The sequence below is a fragment of the Artibeus jamaicensis genome, unplaced genomic scaffold, assembly GCF_021234435.1.
Source record: "Artibeus jamaicensis isolate MK-2021 breed Jamaican fruit bat unplaced genomic scaffold, CSHL_Jam_final contig_787, whole genome shotgun sequence".
Classification (NCBI taxonomy): domain Eukaryota; kingdom Metazoa; phylum Chordata; class Mammalia; order Chiroptera; family Phyllostomidae; genus Artibeus; species Artibeus jamaicensis.
In genome coordinates, this window is record NW_026521972.1 from 3,358,530 (window position 1) to 3,378,056 (window position 19,527).

General features: G+C 35.8%; 1 pseudogene; it reads left to right on the plus strand.

The window, feature by feature from the left end:
• Positions 1 to 2,385: 2,385 nt before the first annotated feature.
• LOC119036984 (serpin B6-like) lies at positions 2,386 to 9,108 on the plus strand (annotated as a pseudogene).
• Positions 9,109 to 19,527: the final 10,419 nt, after the last annotated feature.

Consider the following 19,527-nt stretch of genomic DNA (forward strand, 5'->3'; position numbering starts at 1 on the left):
AGGAGGAGGCAGAAGTGGGCAGAATCAAGGGGAAAATATACCCGACACACTTCAATATCTAACTTAGTAGGTTCCACATCTGTCAGAGTAAAACTTGCAGAGGTAAGAAGGGGCATACAGACCTCGCGGACCCCGTCAATTCCCCCACACCATTGGTGCCTTAACAAGATTCTGCTGTTCATGCTGCCTACTAGCAAATATTTGGGGGGATTTTTCTATTACATTTTTAAATGAAAAGATTTTGAAACTCTCTTAAGATGCAGCAATGATATGACCAGATTTGTAAGACTTGCACTATAACAGTTTCCATTAACACCATTAACCTGGGGATTCAGTAAGTAAATTCCATATTCTGTCTGGATACAAGAGGTTTTTTTTTTCCCTCTCTATGCTTGGTTGTGGCTGTTCTCTGTTTGTGTCATTTGCTCTGTGCTAAGTACTGTGAGTGGGTATTTGGACTTCAAGTGTTTTTAGAGAGTATTTGCTCCCCATAGAGGGAAGAGAGAAGGAAACCTTATTATATACTTTCTGCAAGAAAGACTCCCTGCCCAGGCCTCAGATTTACTTAAAGATGTTCCTGCAAGAAATATATGGCATTTCCAATGTTATGATTCACATACTCCATGTTTGGATCTAAACTAACAATCTAGAGCAGGAAATATATTTTTCTTGATCTTCGCAGTGATTGATTTTATGGTTTGCTCTGGGCATTTGGTTTATTAACTGTAAATCCTAAAAGCAGAGATAATTTTTTCAAAGCAATGAAGCCTGAACAAACATGTAATAAAAAATAAAATAAGCCTTTCAAGTGTCCAAACTAGAGCAAACACAACAGACTTTTTTTGTAAAGAAAAATATACTTGTAATATCCTGAATTTGATAGGAACTTAGAATCTAGACAGTCCTCTTTTGTGTAAGCCAGGGCAAGTTTAACTATAAGAAATCTCTGGGTGCAAAATGTTTATTAAAGAAGTCAATGTTTATACATCTCTCTTTCTTTCCCCAAAAGGATTTCATTTTTTACATTGGTTTGGAGCAATCTACAAGTTATTAATAGTGATAAGTATTAATATTGAGTGATAATTACTCTGCCTGGCATCAAGTAAAGGAGTTTGTCACCTAAGAATTACTATGACATACGTACAAGCAGTCTCAGATGCCAATGTGTATCATCTGTGAGGAATAGTTTGACTACAGAATAATGTAAAACAGTCTGAGAAAGTCGTTTTGGAAAACTGTTTTAAAGAATTCAAGCAGTTTTAAAAACATTTTAACAATATTAATTTTAATCACTTTTTCAGCTTTCTTTGATGTAAATTTTGGGACAACTCTAAAGCTTCAAGACTATAATAAATTTCCATAGAATAGATGTAGCATATATAATAATTTCCCTTAGAAAATATCAGCTTCCACTATATCTTCCATATTCTGCTCACATGCTCCATCGTCATTTTATTTGAGAATGATACTAATGTATAATAAATATTTTATTTGAGAAATGCATTGATTTAAAATAAGCATATATTTGAGTTTTAGAATTCAATTAATTGTATACTTCTTTAAGTGTTCTGTGTTGGGCATTTCATTAAATACATACCTATACATTTATAAACTATATAAATATATATAATATCAGACATCTAATTAATGTGTACATATAATATTATGTGTATATGTAGTTTCCTTAATACTGTATTTATTTCTTCATTTTCCACTTGCTCCCTGTTTGCCACTGAGAAGTCAGAAGCCGTGCTGATTCTTGATCATTTTGTATAGGTGTGACTCTTTCTCCCTTTGGAGGTATATAGGATTGTCTATTTGTTCCCAGCTATTTTAAAATTTTTACCATGCTATGCATTGGTGGAGGTAGTTCTTAAAGTAGGTAGTTCTTACAGTCTTACAAAAAAACTACTGTAGTTCTCAAGAATATACTTTCATTCACTGTGCTGGCAATTGATGAGCTTTTTAAATCTGAAGACAATCCCTTTAGTTTACTGAAAATGATCTTAAAAGGCTTATTTGATGATTTCCTTTCTTCTTTTATTCCGGAACTCATTATTTGGATGTTGGCCTTTTAAAATGTCCCTCTTACTCTCTTTTCTTATCTGAACGTTCCTTTTAAACAGTAGTCTGGTTTGCACAGTCTTTTGATCTCCACTTGGCCACACAAGAATGGGTCTGGGACCTGGAACACTTCCTTAAGAGATAAAAGAACTTCACAGTCTGTGCTAGGCTTATCACCGTGTGGGGGAATATCCCTGTTTCATACTCAATATGAAACTCCTTTGTTCTTCTTCAGCGCATGTGGGGAATATCCCCAGCTTTCTGTGTTTCAGACCCACAGAGGAGCGCATGAAGTGGGTTCTGTGTAGCTGGGTCTCCCACATGGGCTGCACAGTGGATCTGCTGGCTATGACAACTGATGCATGGTAAGGGGCTCTATCTTATGCATTCTTTTCTTGGTTCCACTTAAGCCTAGTGTGCATTTCATCTGTCCTCACAGACCTAGAATCATGCACTGGTCTCTTCCCTCCCTGGCACTCACCTGCCTTTCTAACGGGGCTGCAAAGCTGGGCCACTCATGAGTGAAGAGACAAAATCTCTCTAAAAATATTAAAGATGTCTCTTTTGAAGTTTACTTTTTCCTGCATATTTTGTTTTCTCTGTTCAGTTTTTCCCCACTAAATTCCATATTAAAGAATTTCCTCTGGCTTGAAGGACAAAAAGTAGGTACTTCTTAAAGTCTTACAGAAAAACTACTGCAGTTCTCAAGAATACCTGAAAAGCACCAACTAATTCCCTCATCATGCTGCAGCAAAGTGCGTCATTCTCAAGTACATGCTGAGAACCCCCTGTGGATGGGCAGTCACCTCTAGGGTGTGACTGTCCAGTTGTGTCTCTTCTGCGTTGCAGTCACACTGGGGTTCCTTCAGTTGGCAGATTTAAACTGGGAGCCATAGATGGAAGGGAATTTTTGTTTGAGTGTAAAAACACTTAAAGGGAGTATCCATGAAGCTAAGTTAGCAACAAATAATGCATCTACTACATAAAAAGTTGTATCTACTCAATTAAGCATTATGGTTATTGACTTATTTGCACTGCTACTGGTAGGGATACACAATGACAGACTATACGTAGAAGGCAGCTTTGGATGAAGGAATGCAGAGAGAAGGTGAAGATGTAAACCAAAACATTTCCCTCATTTACCAGGTTCCATATAACATACAAAATATTCCTACTCTCATATGTCGATTTTGAGAATCCAGCAAACAAAACAAAACAACTTCTCCCAGGTAATTAGAAGTAAAGAGCAGAAAGAGCCATATTGCTATTAAGAAAGGAAAGAAAAAGAAAAAAAAAAAAACAAACAGCCTCTGACCTTCAGAATCAGACCTAATACAACTAGGCCATGCAGGTCTTCTACTGAGCAAAAATAATCCCATAGAAGACCAGCCTCAGGCTAGGTTACTCTGAGTCCATGATAAACTGAGACAAAACAAGGCCGGTTCATTATTTTTGTCTAAGTCCAGTCAAAAACAAGATCACTGTGCCTGCCGCAAAAATACCAAATATCTTCTCATACTGGCTAAAAAAGAGTGACTTTTCACTCTTATTTACCAATCAAAGCATTATTCTCATTCTAGTCTCTTCTTTCTACAAATAAAATGTATTGAGATACCAATCATAAAAATCCTTAAGTTATCTCACTTTTTCCCAGCATCCAATTTACAGCACCACCCCACCCCTGCTGCTTCCATAAATCCTCCAACAAATCATGCTCCAAAGTGCCAAGATTTCAACAACAGATTCTTTTTAACACCCTCTTACTGAGAGACTCCATGATTACCTGATTAGCCATTGTGAGGATTAATTTTAAGTATCAACTTGTGTAGGTGTGGTTGTTTGGTTAAATGCAAGTCTCTTAAAAATGTCACTATAAAGGCATTGTTCTAGGTACTATTTAAATTGAAATCAGTAGACTTTGAATTAGGCAGCTTGCCCTTCATTGTGTAGTTGGGCCTTGTCCCATAGTGTTCTCCTTGCTGCAACAAGTAATAAACTCAGTGTGTTCTTGGAGGTCTTTCAGTGAAAGGTGTTGATGATGTTCTGTCCTGCTAGAGTTCTTTTTTTAAATAATGTTTTATTGGTTATGCTGTTACAGTTGTCTCATTTTTTCTGCCCTTTCTACCCCTCATCCTGCAGTCCCCTCCCTCGAACATTCCTTCTCCCCTTAGTTCATGTCCATGGGTTGTACATATGAGTCCTTTGGTTTCTCCATTTCCCGTCATGTAGCCAAAAGGTAGCAGAGGAAGATGCCCTGATCCCTAAGAAAATAAACTGAATCAGGATGCTTTTTTTTTTTTTTAGTTTTTTTCTAATTATTCCTTCATAAAAAGAGAATGCTAAATATCTGAAAGCTGCACACAACTACATCTTTTACACAATCATTAAAAATTTTAGCGAAGTCACAAATTAATTTAAATATATCATTTTAAAGAAGGTTGTGTGTCAAGTATCAATTATTTTTAGTTAATAAGGTACACATTCTCTGCACCTTATCAAGCCTCATGAAAATATAGCTAAGCAGATAAATAGTTAAAATACATGAAAAATATTAAAAATACTTCCCATAAAATTACAGATTTCTCTCCAAAACATGTGCTTCTCTCTCTCAAAACATCAGCAATATTACAGGAATAATAAGCACAATTTACCAAATTTGATTTAACGTACTTCCTTTATTCTGGTCATCATTTTTTCCTTTACTTGTACTTCCTGTACACTGAATTTGAACAATTTGTAATTTTCCAGTCTATCATAGCACATTTAAAAAAACTTTGGGGAGCTTGAGTGTTTAGGCTTTCTGGCAAAAATCAATCCTAATTGGAAACTGGTAAGTTCATTTACCAGGCAACTATTAAGGAAATTCTGTTTTTCAAGAAATCCCATTGGTTACATGTTAGTGATCAGTCCAGTGATTAAATCACCCTCTACTTAACTACCAGAAAAAAAATGCTTTACATATTGGTGGCCCATTGCCACTACACCCCAGGCTATGTCCATACCAGTACTTGCAAACAGATCAGGGTCAGGTATGATCTGCATTTGGATGGAAACATTCCAAGAAAAACCCCGGTGCTACAGGAAGTGATATGGATAATACACTAGGTGGTGATCTTTCCTGAGTCAATTCTAAAACAATTACACAGCACTGGGGCCAGGGAGCAGTGAGGTGTGACAGATGGTCACTAAACCAAATTTCTTTGGTGCACAATGCCTTATAGTTAACTAAAATATTTTTACAAACTTCCAGTGAATTTTGTCTCCCAGGCAAATTTTTATGTAAAATATCTGTATCTTTGCTTATTTTCTCCACATTTAAATAAGAATTATAAAACTGTTTTCAATTTAAATAATTTTAGCCTGAGTGCTACTAAGGCTCTTAAAGGATCTGTAGGGACCATTTGACCCAAACCTGAGTTTTATAATTGAAAAGATCATTACATGTGTTGCAGAATTGGGACTTAGACCAAGTTGTCTGACACCTAATTCTGCTAATGTTGTTCTCAGTTTCTCTTCTATCTCACACTCTCTCCTGTTATCTTGACAATTCATTTGTTTTTAATTCAGGATAGATTTTTTTTTGTAGTGAATGAACAAATAAATAACAGTTAATTTCTTCAACATAAAACAATACTAAAATACTTTTCTTTCTTTCTTTCTTTTCTGTGTTTAACTCTACATAGCAAACATATCCCAGATATTTTGGCAAAGTTCAGATTCCAATACAGCCTCAGTGATTTCCAAAGAATTATTTATTTCATAGGAAAAACACATAACTTTTTAAAATTTATTTCAGTAACTTCATTTAATAAATCTTTAGAATCTTCTTTTAAGGCAAATCTATATCAGTTTACGGTGATATTTCTATTAGAGAACAATAAAGATGTCTGCAAAGATAATTAAGCACGAGTTGGTTTTATACACAAAATTATACCATCCTCCCCTGGTGCACTCACTCCTGCTGAATCGCCCATGCTCTGGGACTCAGCATCAGGGATACTCTGGTGGAAGTAAATGTCGCTTCTGCCTTACATCTTTTGAAAAAGCTGGGTGAATACAACTCAAAAACCATGTTTTTCTCGCTCATGAGCAACTCCTCTGCCTTGACCATGGTCTTCATTCAAGGGGGCAAAGGGAAACTCAGTGGCTCAGACTTTTCAGGAACTTTCTTAAAGTCAAAGTGGTGGCGAGGTGAAGATTTCCAATCACTTCTCACCAAAGTTAGGACAGGTGTGTAGTCCTTGCTTAGAACTCCCAAAGGGATCTTTGCAGAAAAGCCATATGATTTCAACTCATCTTTCAAAGATCCCTGCCACAAATTCTGCGAAGCACCGATGGAAGAGCTCCACTTCTTCAAAGCTACAGCAGGGGCTAGAAAACACATAAACACCTCAGTAGCTAACAAGACGGAAGGTAAAATTACAGAGCTGCTGTCTCCAGTTCAATTACTCAGGTTACTTGTCTGGTTCCCATGAAAGCCATGTATTTCAAAGGAAACTGGGATAACCAGTTTAACAAGCAACAGACCAAGGAGAGACTTTTTAAAGTCTGCAAGAATGAGGAGAAACCTGTGCAAAAGATGTTTGAGAAATCCTTTAATGAGACCGACAGGGGAGAAATATTCACTAAAACTCTGGTGACACCTCACAGTGTATACCTGAAATCCAAAGTAACATTTGGTGATCATCCAAAAATAAATAACCTAATTTTAAAGTCTACATTCAGAAAAAAAATTGTGATATTGTAATAATAGTGTTATGGTAAGTCAGAAAATAATGACACTGACTAGTCTCTACTGATTGAATTTTAAAAATGCAAGGTAAGAGCTTCATTATAGAGAGATGCTGTATTCAGCCAAAATTAAAAATCAATTCAGTTGTAATGTATAGAATGTTGGAGAAAAGGATAGGAGTGATGGAATCCTTTATCTTTAAAAAGCAGAGACCTGCTGTTAATCCAATCTAATGGAAATAAGTGAATGGTAGGTTGACTATAGTTAAAAGCATTTTCATCTGTCTCAAACTTCCAGTCAGTCTGACACGCCCATACACTTACGCTTGCAACAATTGCCTTAAAAATTACTCACTTTATAAATCACCCATGCCTCTCAGTGCCTGTGTCATTACTTGGTTTGTTCCAACTCAGATCAGAGTTTCTGCATATTTCCAAATTCCTGACCCAGCAATCTATGGTTCTGAGTCCTGGATTTTGTCTCTGACTAGTTCTGTTGCTGTTGTTGTTGAATCATGGCTATGTTCAGCTGCTTCTGGCTTGATTGTAGGCACTCAGGAAACATCAGCTGTAAACATATGGCCCCATGAACCTCAGTTCCCAAGCCCAGTCAGCTGGTTAGTACACAGCCCATCCCAAAATGTTCCTGAACTTGGCTTTGTGTATCTGGTCCCTGGATAACCATTCTGAAAAATAAGTCCAGTTCCTTCTAGCCAAAAAACACCACTGCAGAAAAGTAGAGGCAGGGATTTTTATAAAGTTCTTTAAAACAGTAAGTGGTTTATTTAATAAAAACTACCAGTTAATAAGAGAAAGAACCCAGAGATGTAGATTTGGGATCCATCCCTATGTTAGGTAACATTTCACCTTGGAATCATGACACATTTCACATCACAGCAGTAACGTGTTCAGTCTTGTTATTAATTTTATCTTAAAAAGCATATTTTCAGGATAATTTTCCAGAAGATAATATTATTTGATTTTAATAAAATTAAAATGAATGCTCATTTACCATCCCTTATAATATCTACAAGATATTATTATTATTGTATTAGCATAAGAATTAGAAGTGATATTATGTTTAATCTATTTATTTATGATAAAGTTTCAATTAAAAATCTGTTCAAATAAAAATAGATTTGGTACAAACATGACCTTATACAGTTTGACATATTGTATTTCTTCGATTATAAGTTCAATGCACAGTTAAAAAAGCTTTGACTGCATTTATCACTTTAATTTGAGTCTCTTAAGAGAACTTACTGAGACTCTAGCAATTGAAAGCAATTCTGAGCATACACTTAAAGATGACTTTCCTGCCTTGGCTGGATTGAGTGCAGGCCTGTGAAGCAAAGGGTTGCCAGTTCAATTCCCAGTCAGGGCACACACCTGGGTTGCAGGCCAGGTTCCCAGTAGGGGACACATGAGAGGCAACCACACATTGATGTTTCTCTACCACTCTTTCTCCTTCCCCTCTCTCTAAAAAGAAATAAGTAAAATATTTTTTAAAAAGATGACTTTCCTTTAGTCAAGCAATAACATTTATTGAACACCTACTGTGTGTCCAGTCTTATAATAAGTTTTAAATGTACAAAGATTAAACATGCAGTCCTTGTTCTATAATATTATCTGTTCTAGTGAAGAAACCATGCAGTTAGTAACATTGTCAGAAGTTCCACCATAGTCATGTTTAGGACTGGCTACTCTGCTGACTTTGACCTAGTGCTAGGCACCGATGAGACAGCTACACATAAGCTCTTTAAGCACCTCATACTATTGTGTAAAAGCAAATCACTATAATAAGTTTCTTATTATGTGTCTTTCCTATTGGCTTCTCTAAAAGAATCCTGATGGAAGTAGGTTGAATTGGAAAGTAATTGGAAGCTTTTACTGTACATTCAATGTTGAAGAAATACCATTAGATATGCACTTGTTAAAAATTATTCTTATAGTACTGTGGGTGATGGACTGGATAGGGGCAAGACAAGATTGAAAAAAGAGAAGTAAAGTAGCATTAGATATAATCTATTGTGAAAGACTATATCCTGGGCAAAAGTCCAAGTAAAGTCATATAAGAAAGGGAAAGATCGATTAAGAAAATACTCAGAAAATTAAGTTTTCAGAATTTGTAATTGGGGATAGTGAATGCAGGGAACAAGTTGCTGCCTTTTACTGATTTTTTATGTGCAGGAACAGTAGATCTGAAAATGAATCTGAAATTTTCTGCTTTAAATGTAGGGATTTGAATGTTGGACCATCAAACTCGCCAATCAAGTGGACATTCTCAGAATTACTCTGGTTTTGTTCATCTGAAACTCATAGGCTAGATCTAGGTTAGTGTTAAGCAGAGTGTGAAGAGTGGGAGAGAGAGGTAGTATATTCAAAAGAGAAGCTGGTAATACCAAAACCTGTAAGGGAGGTAGACCTCTACATAAATAGTGAGAGATGACAAGGGAATGGGTAAGAGCCTTAAAAAGGCACAGTTCCAAAGCTCCCCATTGCCCATAGTCCCTGAACTTAATTCATGGCCTGCCACATGTTAGTTATGTGACCATGAGTTCATACAATGTTAGCATCTTTAAATGCTAATGAGGTAAAGTAGTGCTGAATTCATAGAGATGTTCTGATCATTAAGCAATAATAACTATTGCAATGGTTGTTAATGTTTTTAACCATTACAATAACACTGTACAACACATTTGACACTGATGATTCTGCCATACATTTTGTGGCCATATTTCTATAAATAGACCTCAAAAGTAGAAAAAGTAATAGATTTTTCATGTCTCAGTATAGAAACATATCTTGTAGGCCACAGTCTACAGACCTAAACACACCATTTTCATTGTAAATAAATTTATGACATAAAACTACTGTTTACATTTTTAAATTTACCATATATTATTATTTCTAAAAGTTAGGTATACTAACTATGATAAAAATAAATGTCTTTATAGTTTGTCTAACTGCTTCTGTTTTAACAATGCATAGCATTCTATTTCTTTTTTATACAATTACTTTAAAGTGAAAGAAATTTAGATATTTTATATCTAACATATTTTATTTGAAAAATAAAGCCATAATACACAAAATAGGTAATTTAGTTGACAGTAAATATTTAGGCTTGATTAATAAAAATGGCATATTTTGCCATATAACCCAATGGAGTTTGAAGAACGTTTTACAATGGCCTCTGTACCAAATCATGAATAAATATTGCAGAGAGATTTGCTCTCTCATGAGTAGTTATAACTCCCATTAAAAGGAATGGAAAATGCATTTGCAAATTCTTTCTCCTTACCCATCTCAGTGCCAAACAGTAAGATATGGTCTAGTGATGAAGTTCCACATGGAAGAAAAACTAACTCCCATATTTGGAAATTGTCTGATTAGAATAATGTTTGATTGCTTCATAATTTTTATAAAAATGCAAAGCTTGAAACTGTTAACAGAATATTTTCCTTCTGAAGCATATCAAGACATATGTTCCTATAAATTAGGGGACTTATCCTAGTCATTTATTACCTAATAATTTCAAATAACATCATAATCAGTTTGAGAAGAAGCAGACTTCCTTAAGAAACTGAAACATTAATCCTAAATCTCATTTGTTATACAATATTTAAAAACAACTTTAGTAATATTTTATATATTATTAAGCAAACACATTATTTGATTATGTCTTTCATCTGATCTTAGAGGATTATGTCGGATGTGTGGGTGGACACATGCAGGGTTGGGCAAAGCCCATCCTTATTCTGTGGGAAAGGTCTGCAAACCTTTCATAGACTTTATACAGATGAAGATACTGAGATGCAGAAATTTGAAGTAACTTGGCTAATGTGACAAAATGGCAGAGTCGGGAATAGAATTAAGGCTTTTTACGGTTATTTGTTAATATAAAAATTATAAAATACCAACTCTGAATAGCAGCACTTCCTCTGATGCTTCAATTTGCAGTGGAATAAGCTTAAAAACACTTCCTACAATAATCTCCATAAGTAGCAATGACATAGAGTCTTAACTGAGTCCCACTCTGCCATATCTCTATTTCATTAATCAGCAGTTTCTCACATTTTCAGCTTCCTTTTTAAATAATCCCAAATACTTCAATTTAAAAAAATATCCAACTGATGAACAAACCAAATAACCAAGGAGAATCCAGGTTAAAAAAAATCCAGCTCTATATTCTCTCTCAGTGATTGCTTTATCTCTTGCCTCCTTTGCATAACCCTCCTTCAAACTTATGCTTCCACTTCCTTATCTCTTATTCACTCACTGTCTTCAAAACAAAAGTTCTTCCTTTCCTTGTCATTTTTAGCAAGTTCGATATTGCTATACCAATTCAACTTTTAAAAAGATTACTTTACTTGAGTCCACAACATCATTTACACATCTGATCATCTCCCAAATTTCTTATATGACTTCTATGATAGCACCCTACTACTTTTCCTTCAGATACACATTTCCTTTTTAAGCTTTCTTTTGAAAGTTGGTACAAATTAGTGTTCTGTTCATGACTTCTTCATTTTCTACACTATGTTCATTAATTGAGCAATCTCACAAATCGTATGACTTTACTTTTCACCTAAATTCAAAAGGGAGTTGAAAGTCCAAGATGCTCAAAAGCTAACATACTCTTTTAAAATATTTGATAAATCAGCATCTTCAAATGTGGGTATATTGTCCTCCATCATAAAACCAGTCCTTCTCATAAGTGTTCTTTCTTTGAGTTTCTCTGTTCTTCCAAGTGTTAAGCCTACCTCTTCATTTTGGATCAGGCACTAAATAACTGCATTACATCTTTGACTAATCTCTTCATCCTCAACTCCATCCCCATTGCCACTACTTTATTTCATGCATTGTCTTTTCACCTAGATTATTTCTTAAATCTTTTATACTTTCCTGTTTTTATTGTCACAATATTCTGCACAATACAATTAGAAATATATTTTATACTCTAAAATTTAATGATGTTGTTCATCTTCATAAAATACTCCACATAAAATCCAAGTTCTTCAATGAAAAATATTTGAAATTGCTGATTTGGTTTCTCAGAATTTCTCCAGCTTGCTCTTCTCAAAGACCTGGCAACCCAGTCTGAGGCTCCAATTTTTAGCCATATGAAATAATTGCCAGGAATCCAGACATTAGGTGTGAGCTTAGCTTTGCCCATTTGGTCTCCTACAGTAGAACAGTTTCTCCATTGCTGTCCCCTCTTCTCTCCCACCCAACCCTCACATGGGTAACTCCTACCCATTTTTATCATCCCCTTTTTTCATTTTATGTTTCTTCTGAAAGTAGTTTCTAATCAACTCTCAAATATCCAATTGTAAATTTGAATACCTCTCATGTGTTCCCACAACACCCTCTGCTTCCCATGATTGTATCTTCACACAGTATATCCTGTTAAGTTACTTTGTAATCATTACTCACTTGGATAAACTCCAAGAGGGTAGACATTGTCTTTCTTTCTTGCTGCTGTATCTCCAACACATAGCAAAGAGCCTAGGGCAAAAAAGCCATTGGATAAGTGGTTTTTGTATGAATCCATTAAATATAAGTTCATATAACCATGGCTCGCTATCATAAAATCAGTTTATATCTGCTCCCATCTAGCACAATCCTGATAAAAGGTTGAATTATTTAGTTTCATTTGAAAATTATTTCACATCTGTGAATTAAAACTTGCCTTATTATGAAAGAGAGAATGGGTTAAAAAGTAAAAAGAAACATTTGGGGACATTTTCTTTATCATTGGTGTGATATGAGAAGTGAGGTCATTCTAAAATCAAAGCATAAATTCAGTTACCGACCAAGCACTTAAAGTATAATTGGTAAGTATTTCAAAGGTGCTCATAAAAACATCTTTCATTGCTGATTCTCTAAGTAATTTTATATATTAGATATGGAAAGCTTTCAGAAAAATATTTGGATTCTCTGTTCTTACTTATTTTACCATGCATTTCTCCAAACTGATACTTAAAATAGAGGTTTTGGCTCCTGCAACAGTTAATATATTGTGAAAATTGAATTTACACATTGTTTTGCATATCATTCAATGTATTCTCAAGTAACTCAATCCAAAATAAACATTAAAAGTTCAAATTTTAAATATTTAAGATTTCTATTTTAAAAATATAACACAAAGTCTAGAAGGAATTTTGCCAAAAGTATGACATTATCTATTGTGTATTTCTGTCAATGTATTAGGAAGTATAAGGGAAAATAAATATTGATCCTACAGTTACCCTGTAGAGTGGTTTTTAGAACATTCAAAGAGAGTCATTACCCTTAACAGTGATTAGGATAGGGAGGACTATGTATCCAAATTCAGAAGTGTGTGTTACATAGGTCTATGGCCATACCACCCTGAACCCACCTGATCTCATCAGAAGTACATGTTATTGATTTGAGGGAGGGTGATGGCTGGTCGGTATTCTGTATAAAAACTTAATTTCCAATAAAATCAGAATCATAAGAACCTCTGTTGATCATATGCTTCAATTTATACATTTATTCCCTACTTGATCATATCTTTATTTCTCTAAAGCAGAGGTCCATACTTTCATTTTCTTTACTTTACAGATGTTGAAACAATCAGAGTTTAAGTAATTTGAGTCAAGTTCAACATGAATCTTTGGATTAAAACTTGGGAATTGAGGCACAGAATTTTGCTTTGGATAATTTGCATATCTGAATTCTTCCTTCACATTCAATTAATGAATGACTCTGTTGATTAAAATTACTTTCCCTGAGAATTTTGAGGGTGCTCTTCCCTTGTATTTTTGGCTTCCAGATTTTCCACTTAGAATAATGATGCTTTTTTAAATATTCCCCCCCACCTTTTCTTCATTTTTGTTTCTTTATTTCTTTCTTATTGTTCCTTGGGTTTGACTTTCACTATGATGCTTTAGGATGATTTTTTTCATGTACTGTTACATATTCAGTGGGTCACAACTTAACTCACAGCACCCAGTAGTAGGAATTTCCTTCTTATTTTTCTCCAGTCTGTTCTCTTTATAGGTGTCATATTAATAGAATATTTAAAACAGTTAAATACATATCTATTTATCTTATTTTCTGAGATATTTGTTATCTGTGATTTTTTCCTAATTATAATTTTTTTTTAAAAATTTGAGGACTGGTACTTGTTCTCTGGAATGTCTACTACTCTGTTGCATTGGTTTTGATTTATGTTTTTCTGAAGATATTTGAAGTTTTATTCTTCTTTGCAATCTTTTTATTTTCTATTGTTTTTTAAATACATAATCTCTGATTTTCACATTAGAAGCATCCATAAAATTTTCTGTAACTCATAACTATGCTCAGTGAGGCAGTACAAACTGAGCTGATGATTTATGTCCCTGGACAAGGCTTGCTGACCAGAAAGATTTCCTATAAAAGAGTGTCTAGTATTTTGTTTGTCTTTCAACTATCCATATATCTGATTTTTTAAAAAAGAATGAGTTTCCCCAGGAAATTTTCCCTGGTTATCCTGTGGGTATGTTCCTGGCACAAACATTACAGGGACAGAGCAGTGAAAGTGAGTTTTAGCTGCTGTGTATAGCCAATCACCTATTTTCAGTTCAGCATCTCAGCCTTGCCTTCACCATTACTTGTTCCTTCTTAAATGAGATGCCCCAGCATGGAAATATCCAAACTACTGGGGAAGGACAGATCCAAACTACTGGGGAAGGACGGATCCAAACTACTAGGGAAGGACGGTTGTGTGGCTGATCTGGGTAGCAGGTGAGATTTAGGTGTCTCAATCCTCATTATACAAATTTTTAACCAATCCACTAGTTACAGAAACAATCCCCCTCTCCCAGGGTCCTTTTTTTTTTTTTTTTTGCTATGGTTCTTCTTTGCCCACCACCATGTTAAGAACTGTGTCTTTCAGTGCCAGAGTTTGGTAAAAAGGAAAGGTTACTCAAAAGTTATACAGGTGTAGAGTGATGGTGGAATGTAACCATTAAATCCCCAAGTCCATTTAAAACACCCACAAACACACATACAGTCTCACCTCCCCTTACCAGATCAGGCCAGTCAGGGGTACCATATCTCAGGAAAAGGAATAGAAGTCCATAAATCAGCTAAACTCCCATTCTTCATCCAAAACCTCGTCCTCATGGTGGGCCAGTGGGAGTCCTTCTGCATTCTTTCATACCTCTAAAAGAGAGAGCTCTGCATGGCTGCTACATCTTGCTTTTCTGCTTTCTAAACTACAGGGTGAAGAAAGCCCCCTTTCTAGTCCCAAACCACATGGTTAAGCCCAAGTGTGGCTGCAGGGGCTGGGTTTAAATCCTGGGGAGGATCTGTCTCTCTAACTCTATTCCCGACTCCTCCCACAATCAGCTACACCTGCTAGCATTCCTGTGTTCTCTGTGGCAGGTGTGGCCCACGGTCTGGAGAGAATCCTGTCCAAGCTCTCCCACTGGCTCTGTGATGGAGGAGCTGCCTCCCAGCTACATCATGAGTCAACGTTATGCATATCTTCTTGTCTCTGAGCAGGTTGTGAAGCTAGCCTGCTGTTATTAATATGCAAAATAACTCAATCCCTGTGCTGCTGCTTTCCCAGCCCCCAAGCTAGGCTTGGTAGGGAAGGAAGCTTGGGGCCTCTCAGTCTAAGCCCTGTTAAACCTACACGCCATTACACTCCTTTCTAAGACTTACAGCAATCTGTCCTCAAAAGCCCCTTTGTTTTTAATTCCTCTCTAGCCATCCAAAGTTTTGAAGTAAAATCATCAAGCATTTTTTTAAAAACCAGCGAGGCTTTTTTTTCTATTCTTCTTAATTTTTTGTTGTATTTTTCCATTACTATTGATCTCCCCTACAGCTTCTTCTTGCTAACCTCTCTCTATATAAGCTAAAGGAGGAGCTGACAATTGTATCAAAACATTATTATCAATCAAGGAAATTGAGTCAGTAATGCAAATGAGACTGGAAGCAAGGCTTCTAAAACCTAGCAGGTACTTTCCACACTGCTATCCCAAGACCACTAGCTTCTTATTAATATTTTAAATGGCATTTCTTAAGTAGGATTCACATAGCAACTAGAACAGTTTAGAAAAGAACTAGGCAGCAAATTCAGATGATCATAAATGTCCGTTGATAACAAAATGATTTTTCTCTGGAGTGCGCGATGGTTCAGATAAACATAAAAATTGCATCATCATCAATATTACTTATTAAACTTTTATTTAGATGACCAATGATACAGTTTGCAGCCAAGGAGGGGATAAAAAAGATTTGGAATGATGTCCAGAATTCAAAGTGTATAGGAATATTGGAGAGACATATAAGATGTCCTCACCGCTTCCCCCCACAGGTGTGAGTTGGGGGAACAGATACATGGAGCAGCAACATGCGGGGCTGTTTTGTACAGCCACAGCCTTGCAGCTAATCCATGGCATGGTCATTTAACATATCTATAGTCTTTGGTGGGTCACTTGAATATGTTAAATGGCTGTGGCCAGGCTTGGAGCTAGGGGGATGAAGTCACTTCCCCCAAGATGTAACTGAGGGGCAGGTCCCCCAACTTACAGCGCCTGCGTGGGAGTTTGGAGAAGATCGGCTCCAGGACATGGGGTGATAACTGCCCAGACTAACGATGGCAGCAGCCATTGATGGGGGAGCCATGTGGTTTTGGCAGAGTGTAGACCCCCTATTTCCCAGGTGAAAGGGAAAACCACGCAGCTTTGCCAGAATGGAGATCCCTGCAGCCAGGTGAAGAAGAAAGACACATGGTTTTAGTGGAGTGCAGACCCCTGCAGCTTTGGTAGAAGAGGCCCACATGGCTTTGGGGTGCCCCTTTTGGCCGCATGGCCTGGAAAACAGGAGAGACTTTGGCTGCAACTTGGTACAAAGAATTCTTGCCAGTGGACCATGAAAGGGTGCCACATGACTTTGGATTAACTAGAGAGAGATCCTGCCTGCACGGCGACACAGCTGACAGTGCCAGGGGCCTAAAACACAAACGTGTGTTCTTTTTCTGATTTACGGTACCCGGAGATGGGAGAAGGGAGCTGTATGTGTGTGTGTATGTGTATACCCTAAAAGACTTTGATATTTTAGTGGAGGCATTAGGCCTAAATAGCATTAAATAAACATTTTGTTTCCTTTTCACAAATCTCTGGTATTGAGAGATGTCTTTTCAATTGGCGGCGGACAGAAGAGCCCAGTAGATATTAGTATTCCGTCCTTGGGAGGGGCCCCTGTTGATCTGTAGCAGTTTTTGGCATCCCTAGGTGGGCCAAATATTGCCCCCCTCTCGGACCTCTGTTCTGTAACAACAAGAGGAAAGCATGTGAAGCCCACAAGTACAAAACAAATTAAGTGCACATGGGTTTTGCCTTCCAGACATGAAGCTCAAAATAAACCTAAGATTATTATGTAAATTAAATGCTTTCTGAAGTCCAGAAAGGTAAAAAGTTGCATTTTAAAAACTCTAGACATTTTGTAGTGGGGATTGAGTAGCTAGAGAAAAGTTAGCGCTTACAATAGCAATTGTTTGAGTGACAAAAATATAGCATGTTGCAGCTTTGGAATCTGACAGACTTGTAAAAAACTGAAATTATAACTCACCCTTTTTGATTCTGTAAAATGAGGATGATAATAAAATTTCCATGTTTATGAGAATTTTAAAAAGCATATATTCTGTGTCTAATGTTTTCTGGTGTTAACAGGTACATCGTTAATGTAAGGTGCTATAATTTTATTCACTCAACAAATATGTTTTATACAACTATTATATGTCAGGCTCTGTGTTATAATCTAGGGAGAAAATGAGAAATAAGCAAGTTAGGATCATTGTCTAGTGGGATTTCCAGCAATACAGTTTATTTCATTGACTCTTTATCAATTTGTTTTAGGCTCTGTCTGGGAAATGTGGTGGCAGATAAGAGAAATAGGCATAAAATTATCAGACTATAGTAGGAAACTCCCTTTCCTTCTAAGAATACCCTTTCAGTATCCTTTAGAGAAATTGCCTAGTTAATTTTGTAAAGTCATTGTTAAACTTCTAACAAGATGTCATGTCTTTAAAAACCAAGGCATAAGACAAATGAACTCTGTCCTTGAATTTGAAATCTTGAGTATAGTCAACACAAAAAAGACAGTTCCGCTGCTGATTATTCTCAGAAGTTACTACCTGACAAAACCACCAATTAACTTCCTCCACTTAGATCCTTGACTCTGCCCCAGTTCTAGCTTCTTCCAAATTTGGTTCTTCATTATTCCTTTAGGCTTTTTTATCTCTTTCACGTGTTTACAATAAATTCACAAGTATGCGAAAGCCAGCCAAAGACTATGTCTGTTGATTGCAACCAAAGTAATTCAACAGATGGAACAGATGTGTACTTAGTGGTGGGTATCATTTAAACTAAGCTCAAAGACCTCCAGGAAGAAATGTTGAAGATCTTGCTACAGTGCAGTAGTTCTGAACTTTTTGTAGGCGTAAGATGAAGTTGGAGTTTCTTCCTATAAAAAAAGAATATATATGCACAAATACATGATACCTTGCATACAATTTCAGGGAGTTCATGACCCCCCCAAGTCCTTTCCTGGAACCCCTAGGTGTCAATGGAGCCCAAATTAAGAACACCTGTCTAAATATACCATTCTTTCCTCAAAGCAGCACAAGGCTAAGATATGCTTCACATTTATTCCCATCTTCAACTTCCATTCACAAAGTGGGTGATATAGAATATGAAGGAAACAGTAAAACAACAATTGACCTAAAGCACAAGTGTTTTAGGAGCACTTTTCATTTCAAAGGGAAAAGTTTAAAAAATTAGTAGTAACTTATTTCTCCTTCTCCTTAAAATATTTTAAGTATTAGGCTTCATTTTACATGGTATACATGCATATTTCACCTGAAATGGAAACTATCCAGGCTACCTACAATTATATCAAGTCCTTAACAAAATGTTAAACTCTTAGAAACCACATTAAAATATTGAATATTTGTAGGATCTCTATACACAGTCTGTTATCTTCCTCATTGAAAATTTTAGTTGTAAATGTGTTTTTAGTATTGTATCAAAGGAGGGAACTTTTTAGTTTTAATTTTCCTAAGCATTCTGCTTTCAGTTCAAAATGGGCACTCAGGAATCTGTCATTAACTGGAGTAATTTCTGATTTCCTGGTTAGTAATACTATTATTGTTGCTATAATTTAGAGACACCACATGGTACATGAATGTACTTAAAATGGGAGCTTCATGAAATAACATAAATAACATTAATTTAGAAAATTTGGGGATAATAAGGGAGAACTTTCAGTTTTGGAAGAAATTGGAGAAAACATTAAGTATAGTACAATGTATGTTTCAATTATTGTGTTACTGCTTTATTTAGAGAAATCTTTCTCAACCAATCTGCCTATAGACAGACAGATAATCAACCGTGAACTTACATGCAGAAGATCAACAACTTAACTGTTGTATTAACAAAGGTAATTGAATAAAACAAACAAAAAAATCCAAGTATCTCAAAACTATGTTTGTTCAATATAAAATATTTTTGATATTTAAACTAATAGCATGTATTTAATCCATATATTTATATTTACAAAATTCAATACTTTTTATTTAAGTGTTTCTATGACAGAGCTCAGCATCACCATCTGTTTAAAATGCATCACATTTTTTAAAGATCATGAAAGTTGTCGATGTTGTAATTCTATCACATACTTAAAATAAATATGTGAAATGCATTTCATTAGACATGC